Genomic DNA, 20,830 nt, shown 5'->3' on the forward strand with positions numbered 1-20,830 from the left:
ATTTTCTCAATTAATAACATCTGTAAATACCCACTTCTAATGACAACTGCCATTCATTTTCAGCTTTAAAACAGAATTTGTGATTTTCAATGTGACAACAACAAGGACAACAATGTTAAGAAGTTGAAAAATGCAATCCATTTTGCCCATTTCATAAATGAAACATGTATCACAAAAAAACTAATTTTAAATCTAGAGTGTTTAGGTACAAAATCCATCAAGATAATACGTTAATGTTTAATAGTTAGCACATCAAACTCTGCTCTGAATAAACACAGCTCTTCCACTAACTTGATTCTATTTTCTTTATACTGTCATAGTTTATTTACCTCACTGTTTTTGAAGTGTTAATGTAGTCTCTTTTGAGTACATTAGAAAACAGAATCCTTTGCTCTACGTTAAGCTATCATAGCACGCCACTTTGGGATTATTTATTATTATTGTCTTTTTATTAAGACCAGATAAAGTACTAGGCATAAATACAAAGACTGCTCTCTACTGTAAAAGGTTATACATGAAAAGACATGGAAGAAAAAATGTACTGAGACCCCTAGTGCAGGAAACAAATTTAGACCATTCCAAAATTAATCAGTTCTGGTGTAAGAGGTTTTTTTCTCTCTTCCACTATCTGCAGTAGTGGTAGCAACTAATTGGGAGCTCTGCTCATGCTGTCTGAACTGTGACTGGGAGAAGAGCTATGCAGCCAGCCACAACAATTTAATTGTTCTTGTTAGATATCCACAGGCAGGACACAGATGCTTGAGAAGCTTCATGAGGCATTTGTTTAGTTTTCCTTAACTCATCTCTTTCTGAGGAAGGGCTAAAAGCGCATGGAGAAAGCCGAACAGGATCTAACCTTTGAGGCAGTAAAAGCCTTGGTCAGAAATGCATAAAATTAGCTGAGACCACCGCACCGAGACCAGTTCTGTTACCCACTTCCTATTGCCTTGAAAGAATTAGGATGCCTCAACAACAAAGCTCTATGGAAAATCTGGAAAATTGTCCTGCAGAGAGCTTACATATCCATCTGTTTATCCATATGTCTGTCCATCCATAGGTCGTGGTTGAAGTATCTCATACTGATCTAGCATGTTTATTACAAGAGCTGGAGATTGCAGTGGTGCAATTCAGGTGCTGAGAAGCAGGAATTTAAAGTCCTTCAGATGGCATAAGGTACGTAAGACATCTTCATAGAAATGACAGTGAGTGCAAAGAGAGACCTGCAAGAGACTGGCACTTTCTGGAGAGACAGCTGGACACCAAGCAGGCTGCCTGCTGTGTCAAAAACGCCTTAGTTTAGGCAACAGATTCCTACCCAGTATGACTCAAACCTTTCCACGAAGTTCTGTGCCACTGAGGAGAAATGCCACAATTTTCTGGTTCTCCCAACATGTATGGAACACAGTGTTCTCATTCATTTTTCAGGCTACAAGCAGTCAATATGTTCTCAGTGAAATGCAGCCTGTTTAATTCCGTAATGCATTGCTTCAGCAGTAGGGCGCAACATGCCATGTTTTAACAGCCTATTAAAATGCACCTTGTGTTATTCCAGAATCTCAAGGTGGAGGAACTTCATCTTCCCTAGAACTGTACAAATGGTCAATTAAAACTTGCCTTATTGTGTGTTATTGCTATAATAATGCATTTATTAATAAACAACCATTTTAATGAAATACATTTCAATGAATTCATATTTTTATTTAGGGAAATAGATTGCAGTAAGGAAGTAAAGGGCTCCTACTGCACTCCACAGTGATTTCTTAGAGGTGTCAATTTTCTCCAGTACACTGGAAGTGTGATAATCACAAACAATATCTTTTGTGCTAAGATTTCTTCTCAATAAAAGCAACCTCAAATATTTGGATCATGAATTTGTGCTTGGTGATTTATATATGATTTATATACCACTACAGGATAGGATTTTTTAACGCTCCTTTTCCCTTACACAAGGGAAAAAAGGTCATGACACAGAAGATAGATATACTAAACCATATGTTCCCTTCTGTTTCTGTGAGTGGAAGAGAGCAGACAGCTGCACATCCCAGCAACGGGATAGATCCACAGTAGGGATTGCCAACTCCCTACTTTCAGTACTACACTGAAACAATTCTCTAACTCTGAAAGGACCAACTTATGCCATACCCCTTTGTGATTTGGTATACCTTTCTTTGTAAGGTAGGCCTTACTCACAAAGCTGTTGTCATAAAGAATACAGGTGTTGCTCCCTGTAAAGGAGCTGGAATTGTCAGAGGTCAGCTTTCACCACTGGGGAAAGAACAGAAACCTTGGGTCACAACTGATAAGCACACATTTCAAATTATTTAAATAGCTGATGCTGGAATTCAGTGTTTGTCATTTGGAGCCCGATTTTGCAATTGATTGCCTTGCATTTAGAGGATATGCTTTTGACCTTGTATAATATAGAAACAGCACGTGGCCATGTATGCCTTTGCATTTACAGAATTGTAAAAGTGCCTAGCCTTGCTATAAGTCACTTATCCTCTGCCTTCAGGCACTGCTTTGCATTCTTCAGATATGGATAGGAATCTAATAGGATACAAAATCTGAACCTGATCCCTGACTATGACTAGAAGGAACCACATGGCCTTGTGATCTGGCTAAATTTGGTGTGCCACCTTCATTAATCCAACCTGCAGCTGAATAGTTTCTTTACATCTTCTTATTTATTTTTTTTTCCTGAAGCAGCTGTACACTGTTAAACATCAACGGCATGTCCTCTTTCATTCTCCCTCCCCCCCTCCAGATTCCAGTATTTGACTGGTAGTCTAAATAGTATCTCTGCATAACACGTATGTAAGTTTTTAAAGTAATTTGGTCTCTCTTAGGATAAAGCCCAACCTGCGACAAGGTGGTAGGTAGCTACCACTGATATCTGGCTTTGCTTTAAGTAGTATGGGAGACTACTCATGCCTGCTTTCAACTTTGAATTCTGATTGAATAAGTATTCAACTTCTTGATAATTTCTGGAATAAGAAATGAAAATCCAGGTAGGAAGGAAGAGATATTAAAAGCCACTGGCAGTCTGTTCAAAAAAGTAAAATTATTTTCACCCTTGTCTGATAGCATTAATTCTGCTGCAGATTTCAGACTTCTAACATTTGCTTCTTCTAGCTTCTGCTTTAAAAAAATTCCCCAGCTTTACAACATTTGTTTTTTTAGTGAAATATTGAAGGTGTTGAAGGGAAGCAGTGTGGTGGATACATGGCTTTTGAAAGGCACAAAAAGGCACTGAAACACCGAAGAGACGTTCTGATAAAATCCAGAGTAAAAACAAAACAACAACAAAACAAGGGCCATTATGTAGTGTTGCAAAAAACTAAGAAACATAATTTACTATTTTTAGCAGTTTTGTTTATAGAAGTGCCTAGGGACCAACAAGTAGAGCTTTAACAGAATAGGTACTGTTCATTTCAGACAAAGAATGAAGATAATCCTTGCTTTGTGGAGAAGAAATGTAAAGAAACATAATATAATAAATGTGAAAAAAAATGATAAGGAAAAAGATACATGGTTTATAAATACAATAAAAAATGATAGATTCTTCTTAAACTGCAGTTTCTTTAAAATATTTAACTACTTTGTGTAAAAGATCCTAGGTGATACGCTAATAATCCAGTGCTAGGTAGAACACTGGATAAATATAATTTCCATTTGGTTTATAAATTATTCTCCATAAAGGACAAAAAATAGGAATGCAAAGGCCCTCACAAGTCAAATAGTGCATGTCCCTCCTTCAAGGCAGGATGGGCCACTCCTGTGACACAGTTCTCAAAGTTTAACGATGGTGGGAATTCTATTACACTTCCAAGGTAATCTGAAAAAATAGTATCTTACATGATAGTATTTAACCAATAACCAGAAATTCAGCCCTGAAACCACTGTTGTACTGCAAGAAGGAAAACTAACTGGTTTGTATTTCTCCTTTGGCAGGTGATACCCATGTTCAGTAAGCTTTGTTATCAGCTGTCTTATCTGCCAGAAATTTGTCTGAAGTAAAAGAAATGAGAACTTTGTTCATAATTCCCATGGATGAATTGTACAGCTCGGTATATCTACTTAGTAATCATCATTTGCCACAGAAGAAACTGAACAAATGGGTGCAGAAGGCCCAGTTCTTTCCTGGCCTTCCGAAATGTGCTTCATAGCTGAAGTGGTGCTTTAACTAGACATAAAACACAAAACAAAAAGATACCATTAGTCCTATGAGCCAACTTTTCTGAAATGTTAAGTAATTTTGTGAAAGAAATTAACTTCGGAAAGTACAGTTTAGGGGTTTGTTTAAGCCACTGCAGTATAATTAGACTTTAAATGGAAATATTGTATTACATGTGCCTACAATCAATTTTTAAGGTTTTTTTTTAAAATTTTTTTATTTAATGCTTGGTTTTCTTCAGTGGCCATAATTGGATTTCTTTCGAGTAGTTTTATGACAAATGGACTCAAATCTTAGGACTACATATTACAGTCTTAAAAACATATGGATATTAGAATAAAAGGAACCAGGGAGTACCATAAGATAAATATTACTAGAATTATTTCTTAATTACTCTTCCCATGATGTTAAACTTGTCTAAAATGAGAATATGATCTGTAAATGTGTTACTAATAAAATTAATTCTCTCTAAAAAAATAAAGTACCTATCAGCATTTCTCCTCACCTTTGTTCTTCTTTCCAAACTGCATGCCTTTTATAATCACCTCATATTTTGTCTTCTTTATTTCCTCATCAGGCAGAGAATCGTCCTCCAATGCTGATGTCATCCTTGCCAGATTCTGTGAGTTTATTTCAATGACTTTGCCAGGGCAGATAGCAGGGAACAGTCAATAATGCTTGCTACTGACAGTGATTATATTCTACATGATTTTCACTAGAAACACAGTTTTTTTGCTGGTATCCCATTGAGCTGAAGATATGAACAGCAGGGTACTTCATCTTGAAAAGATGTGCAGGCAAATAGTTTGAGAAAGGAGCAAGGAGCTTTGCAGTCTGAAGCTGCCAGTACTCCTTGTTTTTCTGCTGTAAGGGATAGTTCTTCTTGACCACAGCTAACTATTAATTTTAGCTTGAAGCATGAGGGTACATAGTCCCTTTGACGATAATTTTTATGAAGTGGAGAACACTGCCAGGAAATGAACTCAGTCTACTCATGTAGGCCATGAAGCCATGGCTTTTCTGATATGCTCAGGTTCACAAATGATTTGATTCCCTTGAGTTTCCTTGACATTTTTAATTAAAATTTCCTGTGTTGGTACGCCAATTTTATTGAATATGACAAAGATTTCTTGGTATTTAATTTTTTTTTTTTTTAAACCAGGACTGCTTTACAGCCATCATGTAGTGTAAGAGAACTCTGAAGTAAGTGTAAATGACATCACTTTAACAACGAAAATGAACCTTTGGCGGCTGTGAGAATATTTGTATTTCCTTTTTTTAAAAAAAAAAAATTTCAGCTTTGTGTGTAACTGAAGACAGGACGACAAGCAAGGGGAATTTCTGCATTCTTTAAAGGAAATTATTTTCAGATATGAGTACTACTGACATTGTCAAGAGACCTGTCAAGCATTATTTTCAGAATTTTTCTGTGGCATCTCTTTCACTCTGTGGACCTCCTTCTGTAGGAAGGAGATATCAAAAAAGGAAAACCTGAAAAGCTGGAAAAACGAGAAACTTGCTGGTGGCCATAAAAGACTTCAATACATGCAAACGTTCCTCCTGAAGGTGTACAGACAAGACTGTAAGGTTGCTGAGGCCAAAATGAGAGCAAACGAGGGAATACTGAACTACAGCCAACATATTACAGCACGTAGAAGCAGTTGTAACCTGGATTCTCATCCATGCTCTCAGAATAGTTTAATATTTATCAAGTCACTGGATAAACCATATGTGCCAGAACTGTCTTCTCCTTCTGCAGACACAGCTAATTTTCTCCATGGTGGACTTACTGAGTCATTGAATCATTGAGTAACTCAGGTGTGAAAGGATCCCAGAAAGTCTCTAGTCATGTTCAAAGGGACAGCTACAAGAGTGCACAAGGTTGTTAAGGACTTCATCCAGCTGAGTACGAAATACCTCCCTGAATGGAGACTGAAAAATTTCTCTTGGCAACTGCTTCCTCTAGTTCCTAACAATGAAGAAGGTTTTCTGTATCTAAAGCCTGGATTTCTCGTTTCCATTTTGGTCCTTTGTCTATCATCCTCCAGACACGGGCCACTGAGGAACCCTGCTCTTGTCTTCCTGATAACCTCCTCACAGGTGAAGCCAGGCTGCTGTGATGTCCCTCTCAAAGCCAGCCTTTCTCAGGCTGAACAAGCCCACTTTCCTTAGCCTCTCTGCAATAGCCAAGTGCTCCAGCCCCCAGTCATCTTGCCAGCCCTCTGCTGAACTCTCTCCAGCTTATAAACTTTCTGTACTGGGGCCCCAAGACTGGAAGCATTGTTTAGCTGTTGTCTAAAAAGTGCCAAGCAGAGGGAGGTAATAATCTACAGACTTCCTCTTGCTAAATTGGCTCACGTTGCTGTGGATCTTTACTGCCGGAGAACACCCCCTGTTCAGCCTGCTGTCTACCAACACTCTCCTTTCAGCAGAGCTGTTCTGCTTGGACACATCCCTGACTGGACTGGCGCAAGGGCTGTGTCAGGTGCAGGACTCAATTTTCATCCTGGATGATTTTCACGAGGTTCCTGTCAGCCCATGATAGGAGACAATGTCAAAAAACTTGCTGAAGTCTTTTAAAGTGTTGCTGAAGTCTTGACATTCACTTCCCAAATCATCCTGTTGGTCTTTTTTGAAGACAGGTGCAATATTTGTCTTTCTCCACTTGTTGGGGACGTCCTCTGAACCCTACAACTTTTTAAAGATGGCAGACAGCAGCATTATAAAGATATCAGCAAGCTCTCAGCTCTTCCAAAGAAAACATTTGATTCCACGGAACTATATGAGCTATGTGCTTGCAAATAATCCATGTCATAATCTTCACTCATTTCTAGTACTTCTCCTCCTTGCACAGAGGTCTGGGAGACCTTGCTGGTGAAGAACAAAGGCAAGAATGTGCCGACTATGTCAGACTTAGCTGTGCCTGTTATAACTAAATGACGTACTCTATTCAGCAACTTACCTACATTTTTATTCTTCAAGTTCTGTGGATTTTTTTTGTACTTGGTCCTGTTCTGGGGTTTTTTAGTCTGTAGATAGCAGATCCTTTACTGAATCTGTTCCTGAGATCCAAAGAGTAAACATGAACTTTATTTATTTATTTATCCATTTTGTATCTCTTTTAGTTGAGCCTTCTACAGCTCATGGCCATGCAGTCAGGGGAAAGAAAGAGACTGAATGTTCTTCACCTAAATAAAATAATCACTTTTGCATCTATGAAGAAAGCTTGAAATTATTTGAGTTATTATTAATTTGAGTTATTCCTCTCAGATTTTTAGACTTCCTTGTATTCTTTTTTTTTTTTTTTCCCCTCTCAATAGTGTGTGGGGCTGAGAGTCAAGAAGGCACATAGGTTGTCCAGAGGAGCAAAGAACAGGTCATCTGAGAACAGTTAATATTTTTAAAATAAATACATTTGAGGTAAGGGGTTAAAAAAATGTCTACTCATTGTGTCTGAGGGATAGCTTGTAGAAGGAAAGCTTTCAGTATAGGCTTTCTTCTGCCTTATAAGGAATAAAATAAATTAAAAAAGGAAAACTTGTGAAGAGTATCACATTCACATACAGAATGTAAATTTTGCAGAAAAAAATAGCAAAATATTTTCAATTGCCACTAATATAAATTCTCTGATGCACACACTGAATGAAAATAAAATTCAAGTATACAGACAGAACACCTACAACAATATGTTCAGGCAATTAAAGAAAATTAGTAGAACTTCCAAAACGAAATATTCCAAACACATGTTATTTCAGCTTCTAGCTAAGAGCTGACCATCATTTGGTACTGTGTCTTTCTGCCTTATCCACTGCTGAGAAGCAAATTCTGTGACAGTAGTGACCTTACCAGAGGGCAATGTGCAGTTGCAACCTGCAGTACCTTAATCAATACCATTGTTGTGACCAATCAGTGCCAGATATTTTTGAACTGGGCTAATAGTGACAGGTGGAAGAGTTATGACAGATTTCAGGCAGTAATGAATTTAGGTAATCATGTTCAGGGAAAATATTATTATTATTTTTTTTTAGCAAAAAAGGTACTGTAATTCTAAAACAGTGGATCTGACAGCAAAGTGAAGCAAAAGTGGCATATAGAAAATAATGCTATTTTCTCTATCTGCCCAAGTGCAGCCTCTGTTCTCTGGTAATGATTACAGCTTGTTGCTTTAGAAGGCTGTATTTCTGCTCCCCAATAATAACCTTGCTAATTGTATAGTATTGTATATAGGAGAAAGATTTTTCCTGACCCCGCAGGGAATTAGTGCTGTGGAGCATGAGATTTGATTAGCCTTATTATCTTAGCTTGCCCAGTTACCAACGTTGTAAGCTGCCATGAAATTATCCACCCCTTTTAAAAATAAAGCCATACTATTTGTCTTTATTATCTCCTCCCGTGAAGCTGAATTTCACGTGCAAACAGACCTCAGTGATGGAAATAGCACAGGAATTGATGCATAGACTTTTAACTTTGAAGGTATAGTCTCCTTTTATTCTTTCACACTGCCTTTCCATGTAAATCAACATTGTCCTAATTGCTGTGGTTTTGCTTACCCCCCTAAAAGAAAACAGGTTTTATTCTCCCTTCAGTAATTGTAATCATCCATGTGATCGTTTAATGAGTTCCTCTGGGATAGCTTGGAAAATTATGCAATTTCTTATGAAGTGCAGCTTACAGATTTTGCTGTCTTGGCTGAATCTTTTAGAATATTTTGAACAACTTTTTCTGCACAGATATGAAATTATGCTGTATGCCAACCAACAAAGAAACAAACCACCAAAAAAAAACCAACCCAAAAAACCAACTACCAAAATACAACCAAACAAAACCTCAGTTCGTTTCCTGGACACAAAGAACTTCATAAAAAAAATTCACTTGCATTGAATGCCAGTGGATGCACAACAAATCATCATTAGGAGATTGGTAATAACAGTGATAAACACAGCAAAGAAGCTGATGCTATATTGTCTATAATTTATGTGGTGATTAAGACAATATATTTTAGGGATTATTAACTAAAGAAATAGTCTGGAATTCCAGCAATCTGAAGGTTGATATAGCTGATGTTGCCGGTTAGACATAGGTAAACTGAAGGACGAAGAACACCAGACTTGAAAAGTCCACCAGCAACCAGCTTAAAACATCATTTACAAAATATACTGTCTCCAAGTCTTTTGTTTGAAGTACTCAACAATTCCCCACAGTGGCATAAGAAACTAACTCAAAGAAAAAGCTCTTATGTGGGTACATCTGTTCCTGTTGTCATTAAAATAGTCATCAGAGCAGTGAAGACACTCAGAATTTAGACCCAGAAACTGTGCAGTCCCTAAGACAAAGTAAAAGCTGGAGAAGTTTACTCTTGCCAGTAGACAATTATTTCAGTAATGCAATGGTGATGGCAAATATAGGATATTTGTTCTGTTTATGTTCTTCATTATGTTTTACACCCAGAACTGTGATGGGACTGAAAACTACACCACACTCATTCTAACATTTTGTACACTGGAGTCCCTGCTCCTCTACACCTTCAATACCCATGCAGAAGTCCTAGCAAAAGCAGAAGACTCTGGAGGCACACCTGTACCATGCAACTTGTAGCACAGCAGGGAACTGTCACAATATTAGCACAGTCTCTGCATTTTTACTAAGAGCATCAGGCTTAATAGAAGCCACATGCTTGAGCAAGATCTATGTCATCAAAGACAAATTTCAAAGCTTTGTAGACTCTACAAAGAGTCATAAACCCCATTTCAAGTGAAATCCAACTGCTCAGCCCTGAAGCATGAGGGCTGGAGCTGATCAGCAATGTCAAACATCCTTTATACTCCCTCAGGACTGTAGTTAGACAGAAACCGAGATAATCCATGACATAAAGTAACTCAGCTTTGGCACTATTTTGTAGAGCCTGGCAGCCTGTGACCACTACTTGGAACTTGCTGGAGCTTAAGTCAGGCCTCACCAGGGCCACTCCCTCTCTGCCCTAAAATGGGAACAGAGTGATGCTTGGCTGAAGCATGGTAACTGCCTGTTGTATGGGTAAAAAGGATTTAGAGTCATTTTGCACCTTAGGAAGGATGTAAAGCAATCAGAATGAACTGCACCACCAAGGTTCTAATGGCCAGCCTTGGGCAGGGGATTTCTGTTATGCGTGGCACGTGAATTTAAGTGATAAAAAGCCTGAAAGATATAATTCCTACGTGAGGATGAAGTCAAGTTCTAAATTCTCCTTTAAACAACACATCTTTGTGGGTTTTTTTTTTTTGTTTGTTTGTTTTTTGTTTTTTTTCTTCCTTGACCCTAATGGATCAAATGGATTAAGCGCTGGACAAGAGGTGGTATGCAAGCATTTGGGGCACATTCCCTGAAGAACTTTGATAGCCAAATAACAGCTGTGGAGGCCAGAATGGAAAACATTCAAAAAGCTCCAGAGCAGTCAAAGTACTTTGTGTTTAGATATTTCTATTACAGCCAGAAATGAGCTGCCATGTTTCACAGTTTTGGATTCAAGCTTTGAATTGAACTGTAATAAGGAACTTTAGATTTTTGCAGTAAAGTGATTTTCTTTCATAGGCCATGAAGGTAAAGTCAGGACATCATTCAAGATGCCAGACTAAATTTACACAACCCTTTCTCCTTATGAGGAGAACAGACAGTCTCCCCAATTGAAGGGACTGAAAGAGAAGTCAACATGATGTTGTGAAATGCGGAATGAGATTACATTTCTGAGTTTTGTGATTCTGGCTCAAAAGTTTTTCCATTAGTATATCACAAGCAAATAAGCGAGGAACAGAGAAGAGAGAAAGATGTGGAGTTATTTTGGGGAAATGAGGATTTCCGACTCCTATCAGTTTTTCTACTGTAGCTGCTGGGATATGAACACCAAAAGTGTGGTAGGTCATCTCAAGTCATGTTCAATTCCTTTTCACCTTAATAAGATAACCACTTGTGAAGAATTTTATAAAAAAATATGTTCAACTTGGGCACTTTTTTTGAGAAACTGCAAGAGGACTGTCATCTCTTTGGACCCAGGGATAGGTAACACCATGTGCTTGTGAATTTCTCGGCAGAGTGACTCAGAGCCTTTTGTAGCTACTGTATTTTGAAGACTAAATGAAAGTAATTCATAATGACATGAGGACGAGGTCTTACTCGATGAGTCTTCTACACCCATCTGGAGTACTGCGTCCAGGCCTGGACGTGGAAGTACAGGAAGGACGTGGAGCTCTTGGAGAGGGTCCAGAGGAGGGCCACTAAGATGATCAGGGGGCTGCAGCACCTCTCCTATGAGGAAAGGCTGAGGGAACTGGGATTGTTTAGCTTGGAGAAGAGAAGGCTCCAGAGAGATCTTATTGCGGCCTTCCAGTACTTGAAGGGAGCATATAAACAGGAGTGGGAACAGCTGTTTACAAGGGTGTGTAGTGATAGGACAAGGGGGAATGGTTTTAAACTGAGACAGGCGAGGTTTAGGTTAGATAACAGGAGGAAGTTTTTCACTCAGAGGGTGTGATGCACTGGAACAGGCTGCCCAAGGAAGTTGTGGATGCCCCATCCCTGGAGGCATTCAAGGCCAGGCTGGATGTGGCTCTGGGCAGCCTGGTCTGGTGGTTGGCGACTCTGCATATAGCAGGGGGGTTGAAACTGGATGATCATTGTGATCTTTTTCAACTCAAGCCATTCTATCATTCTATGATTTACTGGTCAACCTGAGAAAGGTTGTTCACTTGCTGGCTGCTGTTCCACCATTCTTTATTTATACCTGTCATACGCTGCTTCTTTTGACATCTTTTGTTGTGTAACAAACAGTTTATCTGCTATCTGGTAGGAAAGCACAACCTGAACTGGCTGAAATGCAAATTAAGAGCTAGCAGATTTTCTGTTCAAATGCACTCAATGCCTGCGAAGTTCTGGCTTTTCCTTCTCCCCCATGGCTTCCACAGCAAAGGCCAGTGTGAATTGCAAACAGCTATTATTAAGAGTTACCATACGCTACAGCAGGCTATCACGTATTTTTAAAACAGCATAATTACCGTTGACCTGTACACTTGGATTTTAAAATGTTTGGAAAGTTGGTGAGAGAAGGGAAAAAGAGAATGAAAGCGGGCTGGGAATGAGGTATTTCTTTGGGTAGGAACGCTTTCTTTTCTGGGGCAAACTGCCCTGTAAGCATGCTTCAGCTTCCACAAGAATCCTGCATGCAAAAGTGCCTTAGTATTTGCAACTCAGATTTCATTAAGTCCAAGAGTATTCAAAGGTGAAAGTCTTCATAAAATCAACCAAAAGCAGAAAGTGACAGCTAGTCTATAATCACGGCTCTGAACAAATGAAACGTTAGACAACGGCCATGGGAAAATCAGCTTTTCCTGCAGCTCGCACCTTGGTGCTGTGGATGCAGCTGATGGCTGGTACTTCCCCTCTTTGGGACACCTGCTGATCCCATCAGGCCCAGCTCTTACACAGGCTTGCGCACACACACACGCACACTTCTGCACGCGTCCTCATGCACGCTGCCATGCCTCCCATCACACACGTGCATCCACACGCAGTCTCACAGTCTCTTACGCACACATGCACTCACATTTGCACACACACTATCACACTCATACCCTCGCGCACACACACTCGCTCTCCCTCACACCCACACACGTACACATTCTCACACACACTGACAGACGCGCAGTTCCTCACGCACTCATGCATTCTCTCTCACACACACGCACGCACACCCGCTCTCCCTCCCCCCCCACTCCCGCACACCCGCAGGGGCGGGGCCGCTGCCCGGGGCGGTTGGACGGCAGCGGCGCGCGCCCCCTCACGCGCTCAGCCGTTCGCTCTGGCGGGTGGGGTTGGAGCGCAGAGAGGCGCTCGCGCGCGCGCGCGCCGCGGAGGCGGCAGGGGGCGGGAGAGGAGGAGCGCGAGCGCGTGCTGCTGGCAGGCCGGCGGCGCGCGCCGAGGCGGGCGCAGAGCGGCGGGGCCGGAGCCGCGGGGGAAGCGGCGGGGGAAGCAGCGGCGGCAGCTCCGGCTCGCGCCTCCGCTAACCGTCGGCCCGCGGGCCACGGCTCCGTCGATGGGGCTGAGCGGCGCCCGCTGAGGAGGGGACTGGAAGCGGGAGCCGGTGCCGGCCGGTGAGTTGCGATAGCGGGCGGCGCGTGTGCTGGGGAGGGGGAAGAAGGAGAGCGGCGAGCCGGCGGGGAAATGGAGCGGGAGGCGAGGTCCCGCGGCCATCCGGCGCGGCTCGCTGCCCGGCGGCGGGAGCCACGAACGCGGGGCGGGCGGAGGCGCCCGCAGGTAGCGGCGCCGGGCGGGCCTAAGGGGCGGCGGACATGGCAGGGCATGGCAGCGCCCGGCGCTGGGAAGGAGGGCTGCGTGTCCCGGAGCGGGCTCGGGCTCGGCCTCCCTCCCGCCGCCCCCGGCCGTGTCCCCGCGAGCCCCGCGCCTCATCTCCCGGCCCGGATTACCCCCGCCCACCCCCGCCCGCGTTTTCTCTTCTCCTGTGGATTACCGGAGCTCCCGCCCCTCCCTGCCCGGGATCCGCCCCCCTCCCGGGGATTATCCCCTTCCCGGCGGATTATCCCCCGCCCCGCGCCCCGCCGTGCCCCGCGGATTATCCGCGCTCCCTTCGGGATGATTCCTCCACTCCTGATCTCTGCCCGGCCCGTCCGCGGCCCCGTCCCTCCGAGGAAGTCGCCCGTCCTCCCCTTCCGTCCGCCCCTGCCCGGGAACGGGAGAAACGCGGGGGCAGCGGGGTGGGCAGAGTTCCCGTAGCGCCGTCGCCTCCCCGGGCTCCGTGAGAGCCCTGCGGGCGAGGGGACGCGGTGCTGGGGCGGTACCGCTCGTGGCGGAGTTCAGCGAGGAGATGTGTGCACCGCTCGGCGGTGGTACAGCTGTTGGGGAGATGCCGGTTGATGAAGGAGAGCCCATCCGGAGCAACGCTCCATGGAGACGTGCGTGGTTGGGTAGTGGAAATCCAGTCTAACGCGCAAGCTGCACGACGGGAGAAGACCCAATGGCCTCCTGGTCTCTTGGAGGAAGGTGCAGTGTGCAATTGTGACACTGAAACAGGAGTGGGGAGGTACAGGGGTGACATTGCTGCTGCACGAGGGTCAGAGCGCACTTGGACAGCCGCGGTTGGCTCACAGGGCGGTTGGCTCTGGCTGCCTGCGGCCAGAGGGAAGCTACCTTTACATTAGCTCTGATGCTTGTGTGGTTCATTGCTGTCAGCATGCTGACAGACAAAAAATAACTTCGTTCCTAAGGAGCGGAGATAAGGTTTATGGCGTGTGTTTGGCACCTGCGTACGCTGGAGCATTCTCTTATTATCATTCCTGGTCTTATTGCACAGGAGGAGAGTTGCAGAGCTCCTTGCGGCACAAGGCCCAGGATTGCATCCATTAAACTTCCCCGACTTGGCTTGGGGAGGAGGAGGGACTGTGAGAAATTGTAGAGAGGCTGGGCGGCTATAAATAGATGTCGGACTTAAAGGAAGCTTTGAACAAATCTTTCGTACTGTTTCTGAACAGATAGTGTCTGTTCAACCTGACAGTAGCATCGTAATGTTTCTTTTTATTTCTGCTGAGATGGCTGGCTTCTAACACTTTGCCATGCGACCCCTGGTCTGCTCAATGTTTGTCACAGAATTCTTGAAAATGCTGTAAATTCTCATTTAAATAAAGCGCTGATAATTGCCGTCTACTTTGAGCTAATGGTAATGTGATTTTTAAACAACTGTTCAGAGAAATCTATGATTTCCACTTTCCTTCCTTGAAATGTTTGGAGTTGATGATGTCGCTTTCCTTATTTGTTCTCGAGCACTGCACTACAGTGATTACTTGAGATCCACATTGTTCTGAAAAATCTGCAGTATCGAGCACAGTGTCACCATAAGGCTGCTCCTATTGTTAGTTTTTCATTTATTTTCTATATGAGACACAATACTACCCTGTTCATTATTAATTTTTATGGAACCTTCAGCCAGAAGTGTGTATATTAAGCTTCTCTGGATTCTGTATGCATTTGTTTCTGATGCTGTGGATCACTGCAGTTTCCGTTTGTCAAAGCTGCTTAATACAGAAATTATTGACAAATACACAGTACCAGCTCAGAATGATGCCTGTTCTGCTGCTAAATTAGTGGGCTAACTGCGCATACCCAAAGCCTCCAAAACGATTGAAAAGCTGTTGCAACATATGTACAATTGGACCTTTCCTGAACTACCTCTTGTTGCTTTTTTTTCTTAAGCAAATAATGGAAGCTGTGCACATAAATCATGGTGTAATCACATATGGGTTTTTAGGTAAAATAGAAATAATGAAGGAAGTGCTGAAAATATGCCTAGCTAACATGAAGGAGTCTTACAGAGGACTAAAAGGGTGGATGAATCTCAAAAAAGAGGAAAAAAATCAACTAATTTGTAGAAAGCTGCTTATTTAAAGCATACAATTTTAGTCTTTTTTTTTTTTTCTTCTTCTTCTGAATATATGCAAACCTCAACAAGATAAGGAAACAGAAATCTGGACAATCTGATTACTTCTGGCATTTCTACTTGATGCTTAACCACAGTACAAAAGGAAATCCAAATACTCTAGCAAATAATTTGGCTGGCTATATTTCACGCTTTTAAGGATGTGATTGAGCATTGCCCTCAGACACTCAACTTACGCTGCCACAATCAGCTCCAGCTTGGTATTAGGTCCTCGCATTGGGTACGTCTGCATGTAGAAACAGAGGTCAGTGATCTGAAGGAAACTTCATAGTACCATGATGACCGGCAAAAGAGCCTTCAGTGCGAGTCTGTTCATACAGTGACTCAGTCCCTGAATATACCATTTTTCTAAATGTGTTTATTTGTAAAATACAGCTTTTAAAAAGTTTTGTGTCCTTTAAAACCATGCTTGATGCGGCCACCGCAGGCTCTTGTGCGTTCTGATACACTGTGCAGGATGCTGATCTGTAGACAAATGATGCTTTCCTTGTGCTGCAGGAAAGAGGGAATTCCCTTTGCTTTAAGAGACAGCAACGCAGCTGGAATCATGGTAATGTTTATGGTAGTACTTTAGGTGTTGCAGTGTCCACTTAGACGTGGAATGAGTTAGGCTGTCCTCAGATTGGAAAGAATAACGGAGTCACAGAAGCTTAAATTATACGATCTGTGTTCTGTGTTTAAGGTAAAAACGGATAAGAATTGGTTTGACAAATTGACTGAGTAGTGATTGTGTTACAAGATAAGGATAAGAATATCTGCTGCAGAATGCAAACTGTAGCATGAACAGATGGGTTCTCAACACCACGTGCACCTGAACTTGTTTTTTGCTGCCCGCTCTTTCTGTTGCTTTGACTTGGCTTTGAATGAGATGTTTGTGTTTTCCTCCTGAGGAAAGGAGAGCCAGTAGAGGAGATGAAGCGTGAGAGGAAGCCAAACAGTTCGCTGCAGTGGTACGCAGCCTGTGTTACGTGAACTCAGTGCCGTGGCAAACTGAATTGCGTTTGGCCTTGCACAAGTGGTAAAAAATGACTTCTTAGAACTGTCGTGCAACCAGAGCGGCACAGACAACACTGGGGTCATTTGTGTGGAAGGATGGGGTGGAGTATGATCACAGGATGAAAAGCGAGCCTGTGGGAATGTAGTTTTAGTGTCCTCCACAAGAGAAAACACTCATAATGTGGTGAAAAACTGAACTTGGCTAAGTCTTGCAGGTGAGAGGCAGGCTGAAATACAGACAAGCAGGCCACAGGTGCTGCTGGAGGAACGTAATGGTTTGTTTTCATGGACATGAAGCTATCAGTGTGACTTTTTTGTCACGGGACAAATAGTAGGCAGTGATTGTTTCAGAGCTTCAATTTGACGTAGGATTTCAGTTCAGTGTGTGCTAGCTAGAAGGCAGTGCCAGGTAGCTGGGCCAGTCAGTGGCTTTGGCTAGCTCAGTGCAGGTGTAACTAAAATCTTTCTAACCTGAGCTCAGCAAAATGTCAGAAGAATGGTTCAGATTCGGTTGTGAGGGAGGCAGTTAAGGCCACTTCTAAGTTAAGGTTTTATTTGGCTCCTTGGTCATTATTGCTAACCATCAAGTTTATCTCAAGGTAAGCTATGAGGTCATGATGTTAATATGCCATTCTGTGGCTCAAAAGTCTCTTTTTGACAGAATAAAGGAAGCCTGAATTATTTAGTCATGCCTGATGTCATTCTTCCAAGAATAACTGACATGAAGAAGAGGTTGAGAGAGGTGTTTTTCCTATCAAAGCATTTACCTTGCTATTTTGTGGTGGTTAGTTTCTTTAAAGTGATGAGTAATATCACAGCCTGTGTTAAATAAGTAAAATAAAACATTGAAAGTTAAAGATTCTCTACTCATGTTTAATTACTGAAGATTGAAAAATTGAAGATTCTTATGTTTAATTATTTCCAAGATGTCTGTGGTTTTTTTGTTCATTTGGTTTTAAACAAGAGTGTTACATGTTGAAAATGCTCCATGTTAACAGCAGTTCTGTGTGTTTAACCCATGTCAGTTGTCTAAAGAACTCATCCTAATGTTAGTGTCCGGCTCTCGTGAAAACACAGTGGAAGTCAGTAAGACATTGCAAGAAGGTGATTTTTCACATTTATTGGCAGCAAATGTTACGTAAGAAATCACTTGGATGTGCTATTTGGAATATATTGATTGGGCTACAGTTTGAGAATAGGAACCTTATGAAATCCATGCTGACCTGGGGAAAAGTCAGTAATTTCCACAAACTTTTTTTGGTAGTGGGGAGAAGGGAACTAGTTCTCAGCATTTCACACTAGTATGTTGCTATAATGGCTTTTGCATATCCACGTTTCGAAGGATCAAATTAATTTTGCAGTTGAATTCACTTTTCCAGTAGGTGGAGACACAGCTGTTGATACCAAAGTATCTTTAGTCTTTATCTGTTTATTCCAAACGTTTTTCTCAAAATACTTTCCAAATAATGAAAATTAGGAGGTAAGAGAAAAACTTTTAAGATCATTTTGTTTAAGCCTCTTTGCTGAGATAGTGTTGGTATTCAAGTGTCATTTCTGTAGTAAGAGTAGCTACTCAAATTATTTGCTTTTAGCTTTCTAGTTAAAGCTTTATCTCCACCCACTGGACAAATGTGCATTAATGAAAAGTTAAGGGGATATCACTTTAAATACCTAAACACAGGATAGAGGAAAGTAGATTGAGGGTAAATAGGCAGGGTAAGTAGACTGAGGGTAAACAGCATCAAGCGTACGGTGGGGGAGAACTCAAGTAGGTCTGTGCGGAGGGAAAGGAAAACGTATCAATCATTCAAACTTGTTATTATGCACTTCCATTTATATTTTATTTTTTAATATTTGATTCCATGTTCATTCCTTTGTTACCAATCTGGTGGTTGGAGGTAGGTTATGCAATAGTCAGATGAAAGCCTTTGTGTATTTTGTATTTAAACATCTCAGCAACTTTCTGTGTCACAGTTTTGTTTTTTTTTTTTAACAAGTCAGTGGGCCAATTGGTAAGTCAGCCTTTACATGCCATCCTATTAAAATTCCTGCCCATGCCTTTCCTGATCCACTGTTGGAGGTTCACAGAAGTCTTTTTGGCAAGATGAAACTGCTTATCCAGCAGAAGTTCTAAAACTGGGGGGACAAACTGCAGCCTAGTGAATGAATGGAATGAAAAGTTTTTCACCTTTCCAAGCAATTCTGGCTTAATAGTGTACTGCACTGTTGTGCTGTAGCAGCGCTGTGTTGCTGGTTAGAAATTACTTGAATGGTGCTAAGTTTCCTGTAGTCATACTGCTTCTCACAGCTTCACTTTCATCTTTTGTGTCAGTAGAAGAGCAGGAGGAGGTGTAATTAACAATAGAAAGTTCAATTTATGCATTCGTTGGTAAAGAACATGCTGGCAGGGAGAAACTGTTAAGTGAACGTATTGTTTATATGACTGGAAGGCAGTCATCTGAATGCAAATCATGCAGATAGCTGCTTTCTCTTTGTGAATCTGCTGAGACGGTTTTGCTATTTATGTCAGATTTGGTAAATGAGGGCAAACTGGGATGAGCAGTGGTTGACTTGGTCAGCTCTGATCAGTGAAGCTCTACATAGATTTATTCAGTGCAGTAGAGGAGCAGCTTCCCAAAGCACTTGATGTAATTTGCGTTTGTCAGATGCGATCCTCTCTCTGAGGATACTGTTCTATTTCATGTACGCTCCTCTGTGCGGTACTGAAAGCAATGTTCAGGGGAAGCTTCGTTCTGAAGTGAGATGCTGGTGATGTTTGGGCTGGCTCTGTGGTTTTTCATTCTTTCATGACTCTCGAGGGTGGCCCTTTTGCCTCAGAGACAAAATTTAACCTTTGCACGAGCCTGTTGTGTAAGAAGTTGCCCAGCCTATTCTTTTGATGTCAGCTCTGTGATTTCGTAGGTGTCTTGGCTCAATAGTGGTAAAATGGTCTAAAGCGGACTCACTGTATTTTGGTAGCCAGATCTACTGGGTTTCAAACAACACTTCTCTAGCGTTACCTGGTCTCACAGAGGACAACTGTAGTTGAGTTGCTGCTCTTGCCGGCAGGGATGGTGTCTGTTTCTTACTGCCCCTGTCTGAGCAGTTTTCAGGACAGACCATAAGTGCACTAAAAGAAACATTGGAAAGGCATAGGAAGGCGCTGAGTCGGCCATCGAGTTCTTTTAATTTTTACATGTAATTACATAGGAAAAAATTACATGTAATTACACCCAGCCTTCAAGTTACAAGTCTTTGGGATGAAGACCGCGTTAGAAGTCGTAGCTAGTGGAATGGGAGAGCGGCTGAAGGTGCACGCTGCTGAGAAGGTGAGACGTTTGGGTGTTGCTTGCAAGGAGCGGGAAGATGGTGTTGGGTGGATTCTGTTCCAGCTCGGAGCAGGAGGTGGGAAGGCCGGCCCGGAGCCCCCGCCGTGTCTCTGTGGAAATGTGGCCCGAGCGCTCCCTCTGCTGGCCGCACCGTGGCAGCGGAGCCGGCTGGCTGCCCTTGCGCTCCGTGCAGGCGCAGCCAGTGCTGCTCAACGGTAAGTGGCTCAACGCTCAACGTTTTGTAGAAGTGCGCTGTTGCCAAAACTTGATACTTTTCAGAATCTTGGTCTGATTAATTGGATTTAACAAGGATTCTTCCGTCCGAGTAGCGTATTGCTTGGGGAGGTCACTGCGTTTTCTTTGCTAGAACTTTTTTTTATTGCTCTTTGCTGGGAACATGCTAGTTTACTGCTTAAGGGAATTTATTGGCTGTGAATTGAAGGATATGTACTGAACTGGGAAATTGTGGCAAATAGGTCTGGAAGCAGCACAGCCTATGTTAACAGCAGCAGAACATGCTACTGCAGTCCAGGAAAGCTGTAAGCAGCAACAGAAAAACTGTTAACGGAGTTGAGAAAGAAGTACTGCATTGGTACTAATGAATGGGGAATGGAAAAGAGAAGGGCTGACTTCAGCAGCTGGACTCTTATGCTAATAAAATGGAAGATCTCAGATGTATCGACCTAAGTCATCTGAGAGTTGCAAGAGAGGTAAATGCTTCATACCTGATTCAAAGCCTCTAGTGTTGTTTCACATCATTTCTTTCTAGCTGTCCAAAACTTGAGCTTCTGGAATCTAGAATATTCTAGAAAATCTGGAGTTTTATAGATAAGACATAAGGCTAGAACTTGTTTG

At 42.3% G+C, this 20,830-nt stretch overlaps 1 protein-coding gene and 1 long non-coding RNA gene across 6 annotated transcripts in view; both read left to right on the forward strand.

Annotated features, from left to right (window-relative positions):
• Positions 1–1,055: 1,055 nt before the first annotated feature.
• LOC146544125 (uncharacterized) lies at positions 1,056–7,658 on the forward strand. The gene is made up of 3 exons (XR_014884140.1): positions 1,056–1,173; positions 4,752–4,796; positions 5,337–7,658. It is a non-coding gene; the product is annotated as an uncharacterized LOC146544125 (long non-coding RNA).
• Positions 7,659–13,005: 5,347 nt separating this feature from the next.
• Positions 13,006–20,830, forward strand: part of PALS2 (protein associated with LIN7 2, MAGUK p55 family member) — a 54,887-nt gene continuing 47,062 nt past the window's right edge. For 3 of the 5 annotated variants that reach the window (XR_014883885.1, XM_085226204.1, XM_085226205.1), the window contains exon 1: positions 13,008–13,293. The gene's annotated coding sequence lies outside the window, so the exon portion shown is untranslated. Of the gene's footprint in view, positions 13,294–20,830 lie in introns of all 5 variants that reach the window. The other 2 variants (XM_085226206.1, XM_085226207.1) reach the window with 1 other exon arrangement.

Source organism: Meleagris gallopavo, chromosome 6 (assembly GCF_905368555.1).
Source record: "Meleagris gallopavo chromosome 6, MGAL_WU_HG_1.1, whole genome shotgun sequence".
In the NCBI taxonomy this organism is placed as follows: Eukaryota; Metazoa; Chordata; class Aves; order Galliformes; family Phasianidae; genus Meleagris; species Meleagris gallopavo.